Raw genomic sequence first — 17195 nt, 5'->3', positions numbered from 1 at the left:
TAAAAACTCAAGGTCTCTTTCGTGGAATCTCCCTGAGTCCTGTCCTTATTCGGTTTGCATTTTTACCTGAGGCTCAGAATTTTATGCTTATACTTACTAAATGTCATTACCTTCATCTCAGCCCATCATTTCAGCCCGTCTCTCACATGTAAGTGTAGGGAAGTGAGCCTCCTTGCTCATTCTCTCATACACGTAGGATGCAAGAGAGTGAAGCTTATTGCTATTACTCCTTAAATAAGGATGCACTGGAAAGGGAGGCTTTTATTCATGGCTTGCTGTCACACACTGTAGGAGCGCGAGCCAGCAACATCGCTTGCACAAGTCATTCAATTAAGCATAAATCAGTTCTATTTGGAGTACAAGCATAGAGACAATAATCACACTTTCATTTCAGCATCTAATTTGCTACAGCAAATTACTAAGCTATTTCAACCAAGTCAGTTTATATTATTCATTCAATTGATTGCTGTGGCTATCTGCTCCCTCCACCCCTACGCCCATCAGTAAGGCCAATTGTGTTCTCATGGGCTCATTTTCCAATTTTCAGCATCACTTTCATATGACTCCGCTGTGACCTGTGTGGGTTCTGCTCTAGTCCCAGCCGCTTTTTCTGCCTTAGAGATTTGTGAATTCCAGGCAGCTTCCTTCTCATGTGAGGCTCTCTTAGGTTGCCTCGCTGGGTTTATTCCTCCTGCCTGCTGTTTTCTCACTGGCAATTCTTTGACTAATTCTCTTTCTCCTGCTTAACATAAGATTGCTCAGAGCTCGGGAATTTGATTAGAGAACTGAGTTTGTAAGTGGCCAAAAAACCTGACTCAAATTGGCTTAAGCAAAAAAGGAAATGGATTGGTTCCTCTAACCTAAGGATGCCAGCTTCAGGTGCAACTTTTTCTGGAGACTCAGGCCCTTCTGAAAACTTTGAGAACTCCAGAACACACTCAACCTTTCACCACACAGAGTTAATATTAGGTTAGTCCGTCCTCTTACAAAAAAAAAAAAACAAATTTTTTTTTTTTTTTTTAGGTCCACCTTTATTATATCAGATAGCATCACTTTGTAGGGTTGGTTTATATGAGTTGCCTCCTCTTAAAGGAATTCTTTGAAGGAAGAGATGATTTCTTATCCATCTCTGAATGCCCTGGATTAGTACAGAGATTGGTATATAGTATGTGCTCAAAAACACTTCTTGAAATAATTGAATTTATGACAGGATGAGCTTCTTTGAACTGATTCTCCCTTGTGTCATTCTTCTCGTTGCTTCTTCATCCTTTCCAACTTAGAAGTGAGGAAAGTGGTGATGAGACTGACATTTTGAACAGTTTACTGACTAACAAGATCCAGAGTCCATTCTTCTGATCGTTGCTTTGGATAAAATGTTTTGGTTATGCCAGGTCCTAAAGAAGCAAATGAATATCCTTTAGTGGAAGCCAATTACTTAGCTTAAAACTAAAAAACAAAAAAACAAAACCAGTTGCCACTGAGTCAATTTTGGTAAGCCCCTGTGCTGCAGAGTGGAACTTCTCCATAGAGATTTCTTGGCTGTAATCTTAGTGGAAGCAGATCGCCGGGGGCTTTCTTCTACTGTACTGCTGTGTGGGTTTGAACCATCAATCTTCACGTTGGCAGTGGAGTGCAAACCATTTGTTCCTATAATCGTTCTTAAAGAATTTTGATATCTCAGTCATCACTTCCAAGATGAAAATTATTCTGAATCGTTCTTATTTTACTTGTTTGTTTTACTGAACACTTTCCCAAGCAACATCTGAAGAAATTATAAGAGGTAAATTTTCCTTAGTTCTTTCATGTCTGATAATCAAACCAAACCCACTGCCGTCAAGTCGATTCCAACTCATAGCGACCCTATAGGACAGAGTAGAACTGCCCGATAGAGTTTCCAAGGAGGACCTGGCGGATTGAACTGCTGACGTCTGGATTAGCAGCTGTGGTACTTAACCACTACGCCACCAGGGTTTCCTCATGTCTGATACTGCCTCTATTTTGCCATTGCACATGGTAGTTTAGCATAGTTGGACATTCCATGTTGACAATCATTCTCAGTATTTAGAAAGTACTATTTTACTTTTTTTTCCTACTGTCCAGTGTTCATGATGAGATGTCTGGTGCCAATTTTATTTTCATTCCTTTGTATGTGATCTTGTAATAAGATCTATGTCTCCAGTGGCCTAAACATTAGTCATTATTTGTGATTACAATATGTAACCACCACAGGTCAACGTTGGGTTTTGTTCCGTACCATCCTCACAGCAGAATCAGGCTAATGGAGCCACTGCCACTTGGAGCATTGGTGGTCTGCAGCGGAGAGGAGATAGCTCTTAAAGGTTTCATTCAGAATGACACTTCAGCTCACATTTCATGGGCCACAGCAAGTCACATGGTGATGCCCAACTATAAGAGAGCAGACAACTACAGTCTCACTACGTGCCTGAAAGAACAAGAACTAGATGTCTGTGAATGGTCAGCATGACTATCGTGGACCAGGTTTTTTCCTTCCACTCAGGCATATTTTAGGATATTCTCTTTATCCTTTTTTGTTTGGGTATTTCATGGGGTTTCCTAAGTAGAATTCTTCAAGCTGAGTACTTACACCCTTCCTCAGAACTAGGTGATTCTCTTCTACATTTTATTCTTCTACATCAGTTGCTCATATGCAAGAAAAATTTGACAGTATTGTTTTTTGGTCTTTTATTGATTTTTGTGTGTGGCAGGAAGAACCATATTTTTAATCTTTGAGAGTTTTTACTTGTGTTGATTGCTCATTTTTAATAGTATCTTTTTCTTATTTTATGAATTTAATATCTTCCCATTTATCTCTGAATAAGCTAGTTAGAGTTTTTTTAGGTTCCTTTTTTTCCCTCTAAATTATCTGACTCCTCCAGGGGAAAGAATTCCTTTTGTTAATGTTGAAATTTCTTTTTTTATGTATTTTCCTTGCTTGGTACATTAATTAACGTTAGGTTCAGCTGCAAGCAACAGAAAAAACAAAGAAACAACAACCCCCCCCCCCCCCCAGAATGGGAATAACACTCTGGTGTCAGGTTCCCAGCTCCTTATGACTTGCAGTTCCACTGTCTATAGATTCCATTCCCAAGATTACCTCATTATCCATAAAGGCAATCCCATGTGTGTCAGAGTAACACTGTGCTCCATAGAGATTTCAGTAGTAGATTGTTCAGCCTTTCTCCCAAGGTGCCTCTGGGTGAACTCTACCCTCCAACCTCAGGGACTCCAATTTAGTCCACAGAGATCTTAACCATCTTACCATCTTACAGAATATCATGCTGGACCACTCTACTGATGGGTATTGTAATACAACATGAGGAGCAAGAAATAGCAGGCACCATTCATGCATTGCTAATATAAAAACATACCAGAAGGAAAAATATACATCTTATGAAAATGCAGAACTTTTCTACGCCAGCGATGTCTTAGGGGTTTAGATGGATGGATACTCCAGTGTCAAGGACAATTTGTTGAAATTTGCACATCTTACTGAAATGTTTATTTGCATATCTTTGGATTTTGGAGTTTGATATGAATTATAGCCTCTCATGGACTGTGAGAAGAACAAACAAGTCTGTCTTAACAGAAGTACAGCTAGAGTGCTCCTTGGAAGTGAGAATGGTGAGACTTGTCTCACGTACTTTGGACATGTTATCAGGAGGAACCAGTCCCTGCAGAAGGACATAATGCTTGGCAAAGTAGAGGGTCAGAGAAAAAGAGAAAGACCTTCAATGAATGGATTGACACAGTGGCTGCAACAATGGGCTCAAACTTAGCAATGATTGTGAGGGTGGTGCACGACTGGGCGGTGTTTCATTCTGTTGTACGTAGGGTCTCTATAAGTCGGAAATGTCTGGATGCCAACTAACAACAACAACATGGCCTGTCATTACTTCCAAATTTTAATCCTACCATAAGATAATTATTTTGAACCCAAAGTCTGCCTTGATGTCTCCCCTTCTCAAATATGTTTCTCCAGGTTCACAATGTGTCATGGATTGAATTCTGTCCCCCCAAAATATCTGTCAACTTAGCAGGGCCCTGAGTCCCAGTATTGTGTGATTGTCCGCCATTTTATGTAAATTTCCTATATGTTGTAAATCCTATCACCATGATGTAAAATAAGATGGATGAGAGACAATTATACTGATGAGGGCTACAAGATTAGGTAGTGTATTAAGCCAATCTCTTTTGAGGTATAAAAGAGACAGACATGAGAACCTCATACCACCAAGAAAGCAGCGCCAGGAGCAGAGTATGTCCTTTGGATCTGTGGTTCCTGAGCTGAGATGTTCCCAGACCAAGGAAAGACTGATGACAAGGACCTTCCTCCAGTGCCAACAGAGAAAGAAAGCCTTCCCCTGGAGCTGGTGCCCTGAATTTGGACTTCTAGCCTACTGGACTGTGAGAGAATAAACTTCTCTTTGTTAAAGCTATCCACTTGTGGTATTTATGTTATAGCAGCACTAGATGACTGTCATAGATTGACAGTATTGTGTGGTTGTCCTCCATTTTGTGATTGTAATTTTATGTTGAGAGGATTAAGGTGGGATTGTAACACCACCCTTACTCAGGTCACTTCCCTGATCCAAGGTAAAGGGAGTTTCCCTGGGGTGTGGCCTGCACCACCTTTTATCTCTCAAGAGATAAAAGGAGGGAAGCAGCAGAGAGTTGGGGACCTCATACCACCAAGAAAGCAGCACCGGGAGCAGAACGCATCCTTTGGACATGGTGTCCCTGAGCATGAGGAGCTCCTCGACCAGGGGAAGATTGCAGACAAGGATCTTCCTCCAGAGCTGACAGAGAAAGCCTTCCACTGGAGCTGACACCTTGAATTTGGGCTTGTAACCTACTAGATTGTGAGAAAATAAATTTCTCTTTGTTAAAGCCATCCACTTGTGGTATCTCTGTTATAGCAGCACTAGGTAACAAAGACAATGACCAAGGCAATGATTTTGTGAGCTCCTGGCATCTTTCTAGTAAATTCATCTTGCTAAAGTTAGCCAGATTTGATTTCTGTTGTCTACAAAAAAAGAATAGTAACTTACACAATAACTAAGAGTATATTAGACGATACAAGTGAGGTAATAAAATTTACTAAAAACCAAAATGGATTAAAAATTTTTTTTTTTTTTTTTATGGATTAGTAGGTGTTAATTACAGAGATTATCAATTATTCACATTGAACATTTTAGAACATTATATATTTTTAGGAAGTAATAGTTGAAACTCTAAGATTCAATTAAGCAATTGCATTAAGTAACATAATTAACAATTGCATATCTTTTTCTGTTGTTACATAGATACTTGATAAAATTAGTTTAAATATTTAAAATATGTTGCTTATATGCTGTTGAATGATGGTGTATTTTTGACCTGACTGAAAATATTGGAAAGTATTTTTTTTTTTTTTTGTGGTGAAAAAATTTATATTTAGAATTAGCCAGCTGGACTCAGTTTATATGATCCCAATTTTGTTGGCAACATCCAAAGCATCATAGTCAGGAGCCAGTCGAACATACGCCTTCTTCTCTCCATCGGGTCTAATCGAGGTGTTGACCTTGGCCACATCAATGTCATAGAGCTTCTTCACAGCCTGTTTGATCTGGTGCTTGTTGGCCTTGACGTCCACAATGAACACAAGTGTGTTGTTATCTTCTATCTTCTTCATGGCTGACTCAGTGGTCAGAGGGAACTTGATGATGGCATAGTGGTCAAGCTTGTTTCTCCTGGGGGCGCTCTTCCGAGAATATTTGGGCTGCCTTCGCAGCCTCAGTGTCTTGGGCCGCCGGAAGGTGGGTGAAGTGCGGATCTTCTTTTTTTTTGTGGTTACGGACGCCTTTCAGCACTGCCTTTTTCGCCTTCAACGCCTTTGCTTTGGCTTCAGTTTTGGAGGGGCAGGGGCTTCCTTCTTGGCTTTCGGCGCCATCTTCGTAAAAAAAGCTGTAAAGTATTTTTCAGGTTTAAATATTATTTTCCATTTGTTCAATAAATCAGATGGAAAAGTCTAGTCAATATTTATTGACCTAAAATAAACAGTGGGTATTCTAAGGTAAAACCAAAAATCCATTTGCTTACTGATGCTTGCAAGTAATAATTTTCGTACTGAATTTAGAGTTGAAAGTCTTTTTATAGATTTTACCTGTAATTGTCATAAGTGTTTTGCAGTTAAAAGAACCTAGAAAAACACCTTTTAAGGTTCAATCAAATAGAATCAGCAAATATTTTTCTAATATCTAATTTGTATGAGATTAAAAACATGAGTCCTCCAGGATTAAAAACCTTGATAATTTTGTGTGTGCATGTTTGTAAATAAGTATACAGGGTATAATAAAATACCATAGTTTAAATATATGTACTTCAATTTAAAAATCAATACAATAATTGGCATTACTGAATTACCAGATAGGTTATCAAATACATAATATTCTAAATGATAAGGATAGATTTTTTTTTTTCCTTCTGCTCAAAGAAAATATTTAAGGGGCTACATTTCCTGGTTTGACCTTCCAATAAAAGACCTGTCTCTGTTCCCCTGTATTTCCACATCAGCACCTTAACTTCACAACCAGTGACTATAAGCGGTACTATCTGGAATGAACCTGTCAGCTACAGCACTACAGTCAGGCGCAGCATAACAGCCTTTCTGGGCAACGTGGGCAGCGTAAGGCTGTGGTCACTGCCGCCTCCCAAGTTTCCCTCACGAATGCACAGCCCTGCTGGTTCCATTCCTCAGGAGCAGAGGGGCCTGAAGAGGCAAGAGGAGTGGCCACAGGACGGGATTTCTGAGGCACTAGAGAGGACGGGCTAGGTGAAAGATGAAGGACCTGCAGCGGTGAGACTGAGAGTACTGCAAGTTTGCCCTCCGCTCTACATGCTGGTGCTGCTGCTTGTCTCTTTAAGATGGAGGTCCCTAGGCTGCGGAAATTCTACTACCTCGGTGGCGTAATGGTTAAGTGCTAGGCTGCTGACCAAGAGGTTGGCAGTTCGAATCTGCCAGGTGCTCCTTGGAAACTCTACCGGGCAGTTCTACTCTGTCCTGTAGGGTCGCTATGAGTCGGAATCGACTGGACAACAGTGGGGTTTTTTCATGTAGCTTGCTTGGCACACCCTGTAGCTTTACATTAAAATCTTGGTTCCTTTGTTTCACACCCCCCATAGCTTTACCTTAAAATCCTGGTTCCCTTCTTCTTAACTGCTGCCCAAAACTAGAGGAAATTGACAGAAATCACTTTATGTGCTGTCTTAGTTATTTCGTGCTGCTATAAAAGAAATATTACAAGTGGATGGCTTTAACAAAGAGAGATTATCTCACAGTCTACAAGGCTACAAGTCCGATTCCAGGGTGCCAGGTCCAGGGAAAGGCTTTTTTTCTCTGTTGGCTCTGGGGGAAGGTCTTTGTCACCAACCTTCCCTGGTCAGGGAGCTTCTCAGCTTAGGGACCCCGGGTCCAAAGGACATGCTATTCTCCTGGCTCTTGTTTCTTGGAGATATGAGGTTCCCTATGTCTCTCTGCTTGCTTCTCTCTTTTATATCTCAAAATAGATTGGCTTAAGACACAACCTAATCTTGCAGATTGAGTACTGCCTGATTAACATAACTGCCACTAATCCCACCTCATCAACAGCATAGAGATAGGATTTACAACACATAAGAAAATCACATCAGATGACAAAATGGTGGACAATCACACAATACTAGGAATCATGGACTAGTGAAGTTGACAGATATTTTGGGGGGACACAATTCAATCCAAGACAGGCACCATGTTGACATGTTATCTTACATTTTAGCTCATTAAATACCTCATACATAGTAACTTACCTGCCTCTCATGGAGTTTAAAACTGCCATTTTCTGAACATGCAATTCATGAAGTTATATGTAAACCTCATTATGCCTGAGTGGTATGATTAAGAATGATGCTGATGTGACTTGTACGAACTTCCTATTTGTAACTTCCTTAAAAGTAACCTTCCCTCTCACCCTCTCTGAACAGTTTTTGTGGCAGCAGCTCTGACTATTCCTTTCCTTGTGCGATGAAATAAAGGCACCTTTCCACTCTTCCACTCAGTCTCTCATTTATTGGCTGATGAGTCATGCCTAGCAGAACCTAGGGTTTCCACCCAACAATGTTTCTGGCAAGCCATCTGCTCGGTTTCAGAGGCAGACTGGACAACAGATTGACCCTCACATCTGGTGCCACCTGGAGATTTCTCCCAGAGACCTTGGGACAGTCCTGGAAGCCAGTCCACCTCAGATCCGACAGTGACTTCATGTGAGACATGAAATGCACCTAGTTTATTTGGTAAGTACCTAGATAAGGCCTTAGAAGAGTTGCAAGAAATGGGAGGAATCGACCCTTGAGTGCATGAAAGGCTCTAGGTATCTGTTATTAGGTTGGTGCACCGAATTAGGTGTGTGAGTGTGTCAGTGTGTGCATGTCCAGAGAATGGGGAATGTTCAAGGGATTCTGGAATGCAGCCTGCTAGGATACATCCTTAAGAACTGGGACTATTTCAGGTCAAACCGTATGAAAAAGAAACAGATGATTTTCTTTTGTAACACCACATGATCGCAATATGAATTGGCAGATGGGGAAAAGTGGCTAGCAAAAAAAAAAAAAATGGGCCTCTAAATTATAATACCGTCCTCAACGTGATCTTTTCTGTACTCATGAGGGTAAATGAGATGGAAAGTATTATGTGGAAGCCTTTATGACTCTATATCAGGACAAAGGATTGAAGAAGAAATATAAAATTCTAATCCAGAAAGGGGGGCAGTGGATTGCTACCACCAGCCCTCCCCTCCAACCCCAAAGAAGAATCTTTGTTGTCCTTGCCTGCCTCTTTGCTGTCCCTTTATGCTTCCATTCCAGGAGAAGTGGCAGTGCTGGCAATGGCTACTAAACCCTCTCAGTCCCTATATCCACTCCTCCCAAGCCCTTCTGCCCCAGTGTTGGACTGTCCATGGAGTGGAACCACGTTTGGGTGCCCCAATTCAATGACTAGGAAGAATGAAAGTAACATGAGGGTGACCTACTCTCAGGAAAGCCATAGCACTGTCAAGCCCAGGGGCATGCACCCCCCCACCCCAGATAAGTCCTGGCAAGAGATGCTGACATGGTCTGGGTCCATCACCTTTCTCAACAAGTGACCTTTATAACTGGAAAAACCATTGCCCTGGCTATAGGGTCACTATGAGTCGGAATCAACTCGACGGCAGTGGGTTTGGGTTTTTGTTGTTGTTGTTGTTGTTATTTTGGGTATTGGGAAGACTCTACGAGAATGCAGGATCTTTTTGCCTCCAACTTCTGCACCCATAACCCTAATTGGGCAGTTTGTCAGATGCTGCTGGAAGTTCTCCCGATCCCAAAAGAAAGGTGCGTGATCGTAGAAAAGGTTAAGGCTGAGGCTGACAGATGCCATGAAGTGCAGGCAGTAAATCAGCCAGGGGCAGAGACTTCCGCTTTAGGAGACCCTGGCTGGGATCAGAATATGGCTGAGGGATGGACCCACCTTGCTTATCAAAGGGAGTGCCTTTAGAAGGGTTGAAGAAAGGGGTCCCTAAAGAAACAAACAAACAAACAAAAAACCTTAGCAAAATATACGGCATCAAACAAGAACCAACTGAAGATCCCTCTACGTTTCTGGAAAGAATTTATGAGGCTTTTAGACAGTTTGCAAACGTGGACGCTGAAAGTCCCAAAAACCTTTGCATGGTGAGTATAATTTTTATCAGGGAGAATGCCGCAGAAACACGGAGAAAACTCCAAGAAATTGAGGGAGGTGTAGAGCTGGGGATCTCACGGCTTGTGGAACTTGCCTACCAGGTATATTCCAACAGATACCAGGAACAGAAAAAGAGAAAAATCACCAATCAGAAGAGACAGGCCACATTCCTGGCCACGACCTTGCAGGAAAATGACCTGTCTCCCAGTGGCCCAAGAAGAGAAGGGCCCTGGAAGAAAGAAGGAAGTGAGAAGTCCCAACTCCGTTAAGCTGAGGCCAATTACCTGGTGCAAAGAGAGAGGGCATTGGAAGAGAGAGTTCCCTAAATTCCTGCCCAGAGGTAAGAAAGAGCCTGGGGCTACCCAGTGCCCCATGATGCCAGTAGGGGAAGACTTGGATTGAGGAGGACTGGAGATGAGTCCCCCACCTGAGCCTCTAGTTATAATGAAGGTGGGAGGGGGCTGTGTGGTTTCTAGTGGATACCAGAGCAATCCAGTCTGTCCTGACACAGAAAGACAGCCCCAATGAAACAAACTGTGTCAGTCATGGGAGCCTTCCTGCAGTCTCTAACCTACTCCATACAAAGGAAGTCGCTAACATTTTTTTCTCTACATTCCTGACTGACCCATTTCCTTAATGAAAAGAGAATTGTTATGCAAACTGAAACCTCAAATTTCTTTTGATAAAGGGATTGTGCAGATGCAGGCACCACCAGAACATGGATAGCAACAACAGATGGCCCTTACTGCTGAGTCACCCATCAGTTATAGTGCAGAAGTACACTTCCGGGGATTGGATAGGGCCAGATATCATGGGTGCAGTGGTCTTGTGGGCATGGCCCAACAAGGTGCCAGGAGGGACCAAAAATGTTCCCCTGGTGGCGGTCAAGCCCCTACCCAGCATAGTTGCCCACCACCCCTCTGACTGAAGCAGTACTCCATTCAGTTGGAGGTCCAACAGGCACTGGGAAAGATCATCATCAGATACCTGAAACATGGACTGCTCAGACTGTGTCAGTCCCAGTAAAGAAGAAAAAATGGAGAATACTGGTTTCATTCAGGATCTGCGACCCATCAACCAGGTAACAGTCATGGTTCACCCTGTAGTTCCCAATCCATCTCCCCTGATATGGACCATATTGCCCAGTTTTTTTTCCGGATTCACTGTACTGTATCTGAAGGATGCATCCTTCTGTACCCAAGTGGAAAAAAAAAATCCAGGAAATTTTTGCCTTTGAATGGGACGACCTGGGCAATGGACAAAAGCAACAACTTTGCTTGCAGGTCCTTTCCCAGGGGTTTAAAAACAGCTCCGCTCTTTTAGATTCCACCCCAGCTAAGGAACTGAGACAACTGAGTCTGACCAGTAGTATACTCCTCCAGTATGTGGAAGATTTACTCATTGCCAGCCACAGTGAGTATGACTGCCTTCAGAATACTACAGAGACTTTGAATTTTCTAGGAAATGCAGGGTATCAGATCTCAGAAGAAAAAGCTCAGGTCAACCATAAGGAGATAATTTATCTAGGTTTTATAATCAGACAGGGAGAGTGAGAATTCCTCCGCACGTGAAAAAATGCTATCTGCAGAATGGCTGGTTTTTGCCACATGTGGATCCAAAATTTTGGACTTATTGCCAAGCCTGCACACCAAGCCTTAGAGGAAAGAGACACAGATCCCTTAAAATGGACTGGGACAGAGCAACAGGCTTTTGATACCATTATTGTGTTAAGAGACATTTAATTGTACCAAAGGCCCACACCACTATTTCAGCAGTGATAAAGACCTGCCCTACCTGTGCAAAAAATAATCCCAAGAACACTGCTGAAGTGCCCTCAGGGGTCCAGCAAATAGGGACAATGCCTGGAGACAACTGGCAGGTGGATTTCCCTGATATGCCTCGAGCTCCTGGAAATTACAAATATCTGCTAATCTTTACCAACACCTTCACAAACTGGGTCGTAGCTTTTCCTTGCAGGACTGAAAAGGCCACTAAGTTTGTGAAGCACCTCCTGAACTACATCATCCCTCTATTTGGGCCTCCTATCTCCATTGGTAGCAACAATGGGCCCCATTTTGTGGCCTTGAGGGTGCAATTTGTAGCGACTGCCCTGGACATTAGTTGGAACTTACACACAGCCTGCAGACTCCAGTCCCGCAGTAAAGTAGAGTGTGCTAACCAGATTCTGAAGAGGCATCTAGCAAAGCTGTACTGAGAGACCAAGATGGTATGGACAAAGGCACTGCCTATGGCCCTTTTGAGAGTTTGGTCTGCCCCTAGAGGCAAAATAAAACTTAGTCCATTTGAACTGTTATCCGGGTGCCTTTACTAGAGAACTCCAATATGACCAATGTAGCTTGCCTTAATAATGACCAGTCTCCCTCTCTTCATGAGGTTGGAAATGTTCAAGTTACTAAATACTTGCAGTTCTTTTGGGTGACTCTGTCTTCTCACCTGAGGAGCCCACATGAGTCACAGGTGTCCCTCCATCCATTCCAGCCCGGTGTTTGGGTCCTTCTCAAGGTGTGGAAAGCCAACCCCCTTCAGAAGAAGAGGACTGGCCCCTTTAAAGCCCTCTTGGCTACCCCAACAGTTGTCAAACTTGACAGGCTGAAAGCTTGGATCCACCATACTTGAGTAAAAAAACTACCCTGCTGGATGCTGAGGGGCAAACTCATTAAAACTTTAAGAACTGGACTTGTGAGCCAGTTGAGGACCTTAAGTACTTGTTTTCCCAACATCCTCCTGCATGGGTGAGATCCCCCGAAGACTTGTAACACTGCTAATAACCTTGGTGTTAGTACTGTGTCTCCCACACCTGTATACACTACTTGAACAGGATAGATTGCTGTAGACCTTCGAATGAGCAGAATCAATCATGAACAGGGTGATGTGGTTATTCCTAGGAGTCGCCCTGTGTATAAATGCTGGATTTCAATGTCCTTAATAGGTTGCACCAGGCATACTGTAAACCATACTGCATGCGTTAACTGAATTTTAATTCTGATATTGACAGAGACATGTGGCCCTACTTGAGTTTTAGTCTCCTGGATGAAGCAAGAAGCTGCCCTCTATTATTTCTTACCAAAGCTCTCCTGACTGCTGTCTCAGCTCTCTCTCAGGAACTCTGCATTCTCAAATCGTTTCTCTGTTTGGTGAGATGCATGTCTTTCTTTTGGAAAATGAAAGGGGACTAGAAAAGGAGAAGGAGCAGACTGAAGGCATAGTACTCAGCTCAGTGTCAGAAAGCGCACATTTGAAAGTTGAGTGTGGGAAATAGTATCCTTAAAACCATTGATTTCCAAGAAGCCCTGGAAAGCGTTCAGAACCTAGTCTGAAAAACTAAGCTGGCTTCTTTGGCAGCCAATCTATATTTCCTTGGTTATAACTTTAGTTTTAGCCAGTTTTCTTTTCAATGTGTACACAACCATTGCTTTTTAATCCAAAGTGCACAATCCAAAGAACCAACTTCCCTTAATAATTTATCATATAGACATCAATTGGTATTAAATGTATCTGTCCATTCTTTTTTCAGCATCCTCATATTTCTGGTTCTATTTTGGTGCAATTCTTTGTTTTCTCAAGTTGCAAAATCTGCTCATTTGGCATATACCATTTGAACTTAAACATACTGAAATACTTTACTGTTAATTTTACTCATCATTTTGTCCCTTATGCAATAGACTAAGCTACAGTGACATTTTCTATAGGCAGAGAAACTTTCCCCAAAATGATATGCTTTAATATTTGTCCAAATTTCTTCAAACCTTAATAATGTTAAAAAAAAACCCAAAAAACCCAGTGCCATCGAGTCGATTCTGACTCATAGCGACCCTATGGTAATTAACATATACATGTACACTTTTATACAGATACTTACATGTATACAAATACTGTTCTAAGGTATTAATAGGCATGTTATTATTTTTCCAATGTAATTAAAAAAGAAAAAAAAAAGTTTCTCACTTGCCAAGGCCAAAAATCTAACTGTATAAGTAAATTCTAAACCAATAAACAAAAATTTAGAATATAATATTTCTCAAAGATTATTATAAACAAGATGACAAAAATCATATTTGGCAAAATTTTACTATAACCTCGAACACAGTCTCATAGGGAAACAGTTTGTTAAATAAAGATATAAATAAAAGTTGAATAAGACATAACAGAGCAAAAAACATGGAGTAGCAATCCTAAGCACTGGGTTTGAAAATCTATCCATCCATTCACCTGTCAGTTCATTGACCCATTCATCTATCCATCCATTATTTCAATGATGTGCCAGGTACTCCGCTAGGGTGAGAATATAAACGTAAGTCATGTCCTCAAAGAACTCACAGCCTAAAGGTTAAGACAGCTACGCATAAGAGAAAACAACTGTTATTTTGCTTTTAAGCTCTGTGATCTACTTGCCTCAGCACCAGAAATGGCCTGATGCCCTTGTCTTCTTAATGGCCTAAGTCCTAAACCATCTACCATAGTGTGTTTGTCTCCCTGTGCACTCCCCAGTCTATTCCTAATCTTATCTGCTCCTGACTCAATTCCTTTTTAAGGTCCCAAACTCACCACTCACACCTGACTCTTTATCCTCTGTGCTGACATCAGGCCTCCCAGGAGCCCATACTCCATTATTAACTGCTTCTGGCCAGTTTACATAAGCAGTTAGCCAATGCAAGCTGGCACAGCAGGAGCACACACCATTGTGGTTGATGTCACAGTATCACATGATAGGTGCTGCAAAAAAAGACATTATATTGGGTTCCCAGAGGAAGGACCACCCAGCTTCCCAGGACTGGGTGGAAATTTGGAGGTGTTGAAAGACTTTCCAGGGGAAACAATACTTGAAATGTGATTTTATAAACTTGAAAAATGAGTAGAGATGTGCCAGGAGTACTGAGAGAAAGAGAATAGCAGAAAAACATAAACATGGCTTTCCTGGTACATCTGAAACCTGGAATACATGGACAGAGTTGTGGAAGAGGAGCCCAGCCCCAAATCAATCCAACAACATAAAATATTGAGATCTGACCAGACAGTAAAAATTGCATGATAACATATTGATCAATTTAATATATTTGGAATTATAATTGTAATAAATGTTGATTTTATTGTATTACTTAGGTCAGGACATGGAAGAATTATGAAATGCACTCCAAGAAGGTTTAAATAAAATCATTATCTGAAAATAAAGATGCCATCAGTGTCTTATGGGTGAAACAGGTTACTACAAAGGCATTGTACAAAGAACCTTGCTCTGACTCCTAAGCTTTGTTCCTGAATCATGTTGTCTTTAATTAACTCTTTCCCCTGATTCTATACTCACCAAACAAACTCATAAGTATAATTTCCTTCTCCATGTAGATTCCTAAGTGAATGGAAGATATGCCCTGATTAACTGACATGAATATTTATTCAGGTTATCCTGGAAATCATATTCTTACTATAAATTAATGCATTAGTATCTGGTTTATCTATCAACAGGTGTAAATTTTGTTACTTTGGGTTAATGCCCCTAAGGTTGATCATCACTGGTTATACTGCATAGTCAGGTTTCTGGACCTACAAAACTGAGGAGCAGGCCTTTGACTGGAGTGGACCACTCAGGAAGGACCGTTTTATGAGGGCCGGTTTAGTGACCATTGGCTTCTCTTAGTGATATCTCCATCTTGACCCTTTATTATTGTAATAAAGTGGGTCCATGTGATTGATTAAAATTTTTTAAATATCATAAGGAAATTTGGAGAAAAGAGAAGATGAATGAAACTTAAACATTCAACTTAGAAATAGACTAGTCAGGGAGGCAGAATTTTTGATATTATAAACCAAAGTATTAAAAAAAAAAATTTCACCAGTAGCCTCTTCTTATTTTTTCTGGGATAACTGAAGATGTATTATCTTTTGTAGTGGCCAGGAAAATGCACCTCACAGGCCTCTAACTCTAGGGAGCATAATTGACCAAGGGCCAGTCATTGTGTGTTGAAATTTTTGACTCCTCTGTCTCCCATGGCTGCTTCCAGCTAATGACTGAGCGTAGCAGGATACTAAAGCAGACCAGTTCCTGGGACACTGGACACCTCTGATGGCCAATTTTGGCTTAAGGACTCACAAATGGCATTTGCCAAGACTTCCTTAGACTGAATGGTAGTCTAGAATGCTTCCATCCAATCTTCTCTCCCTTTCTTCTTCACCTGGGGTCAGAATTGCCTCCTAGTCTGACAGCTCAGCTTTCTCCAGCTCCTCCCTATTTTCTCTCAAACAGGCATTCTTTGAAATAGAATTCTTGGATATTTAACTCCATCTTGGCCTCACCCTCTCGGGCCCTGACTAACACATATAGAAACTTTTTTAAATTCTCTCTTTCAACATTTTATGTCATTATATACAAGATCAATATCCCAACTGGTAGTTCCAGTTAGCCACTGGCAGAGGGTTAAATGTCATATTCCGTTGTCCCTTGTCCACTTTTCCTAGAAGGAAGAGAATTCTTTTCCTGAGTCAATTGCCTGAAAAAAAGGAGTCTAGTCTGATAATGGGCATTATCTAATAGTTTTCCTGAGTGGTCAGAGATCTGGAAGAAACAAGATTGCAGATGCGAAGGCTGGAGAAGGGACTATTTAGACCAGGCCCAGAATGGGTAGGATAGGCTCTTAAAAACCAAATAGACAGTTTCCTGCTCAGTGTATGTCAGTTTGAAGAGGCAGGGATATTTTTTGATCTTTATGGATTCACTGCTTTTAACTAAATCTATTCCAGTGCTTGCTCAATGGCTTATTAACAACAGGGTAAAATTTGCAGGAATGGAGGTTACACATGGGTAGACACAGTAAGAAGGACTTGACATCACCCAGGATGATTTGGCCTTTGCCGCTGCTGAGAGCCCATTTTGCAAGTTCCTGACCAACCCATGTTCCTGACAGGTTATCATGCCCTGAAGGGCAAACCTACTAGCTGGGAGAAAGTTGGTGCTATTATACCCCTTCGATCACAGAGGAGGCTTTTTTTTTTTTTTTTTTCATAACTAGAATAGACATTTGTTCTGTATATAGATTTGCCTTCTCTGTTGGCTGTGTTTCTGACAGCATCATCATCTGTGGAGTCAATAAATGGCTTATTTTTTGCCACAATATAAATGGCTTCCAGGAGAAGTCAGGGGACTTGTTGATTCTTGTGGATTCACTGCTTTTCCCCAAATCTATCACCCAGAATACCTGACTTTATAGAAGGAAAAATTAAATAAAATAAAGACTGAGAGCAGCATCTGGGACACACCATCTTCTAGGTTTAGATGTTGTCCTAAAGGGTACAGTATGTACTCTGAACAAGGAATCAATGTATCATGTAGTCTCCCAGAACCAGAATACTTAAGTCCAGGAATGAGGGGATTGAAGAAGGAGTGGCAATGCTCAATGCTAAACCTAATGTCCTATTTGCAGAAATTCATTTC

The 17195-nt window shown here is 41.4% G+C and overlaps 1 pseudogene; it reads right to left on the bottom strand.

Annotated features, from left to right (window-relative positions):
• Window positions 1-5431: 5431 nt before the first annotated feature.
• On the bottom strand, window positions 5432-5950 carry LOC126087744 (60S ribosomal protein L23a-like; annotated as a pseudogene).
• Between the last annotated feature and the right edge of the window lie 11245 nt (window positions 5951-17195).

The sequence above is a fragment of the Elephas maximus genome, chromosome 13, assembly GCF_024166365.1.
Source record: "Elephas maximus indicus isolate mEleMax1 chromosome 13, mEleMax1 primary haplotype, whole genome shotgun sequence".
In the NCBI taxonomy this organism is placed as follows: Eukaryota; Metazoa; Chordata; class Mammalia; order Proboscidea; family Elephantidae; genus Elephas; species Elephas maximus.
The sequence above is the reverse complement of the archived record's forward strand: the minus strand, read 5'-3'. Positions and strand labels throughout refer to the sequence as shown.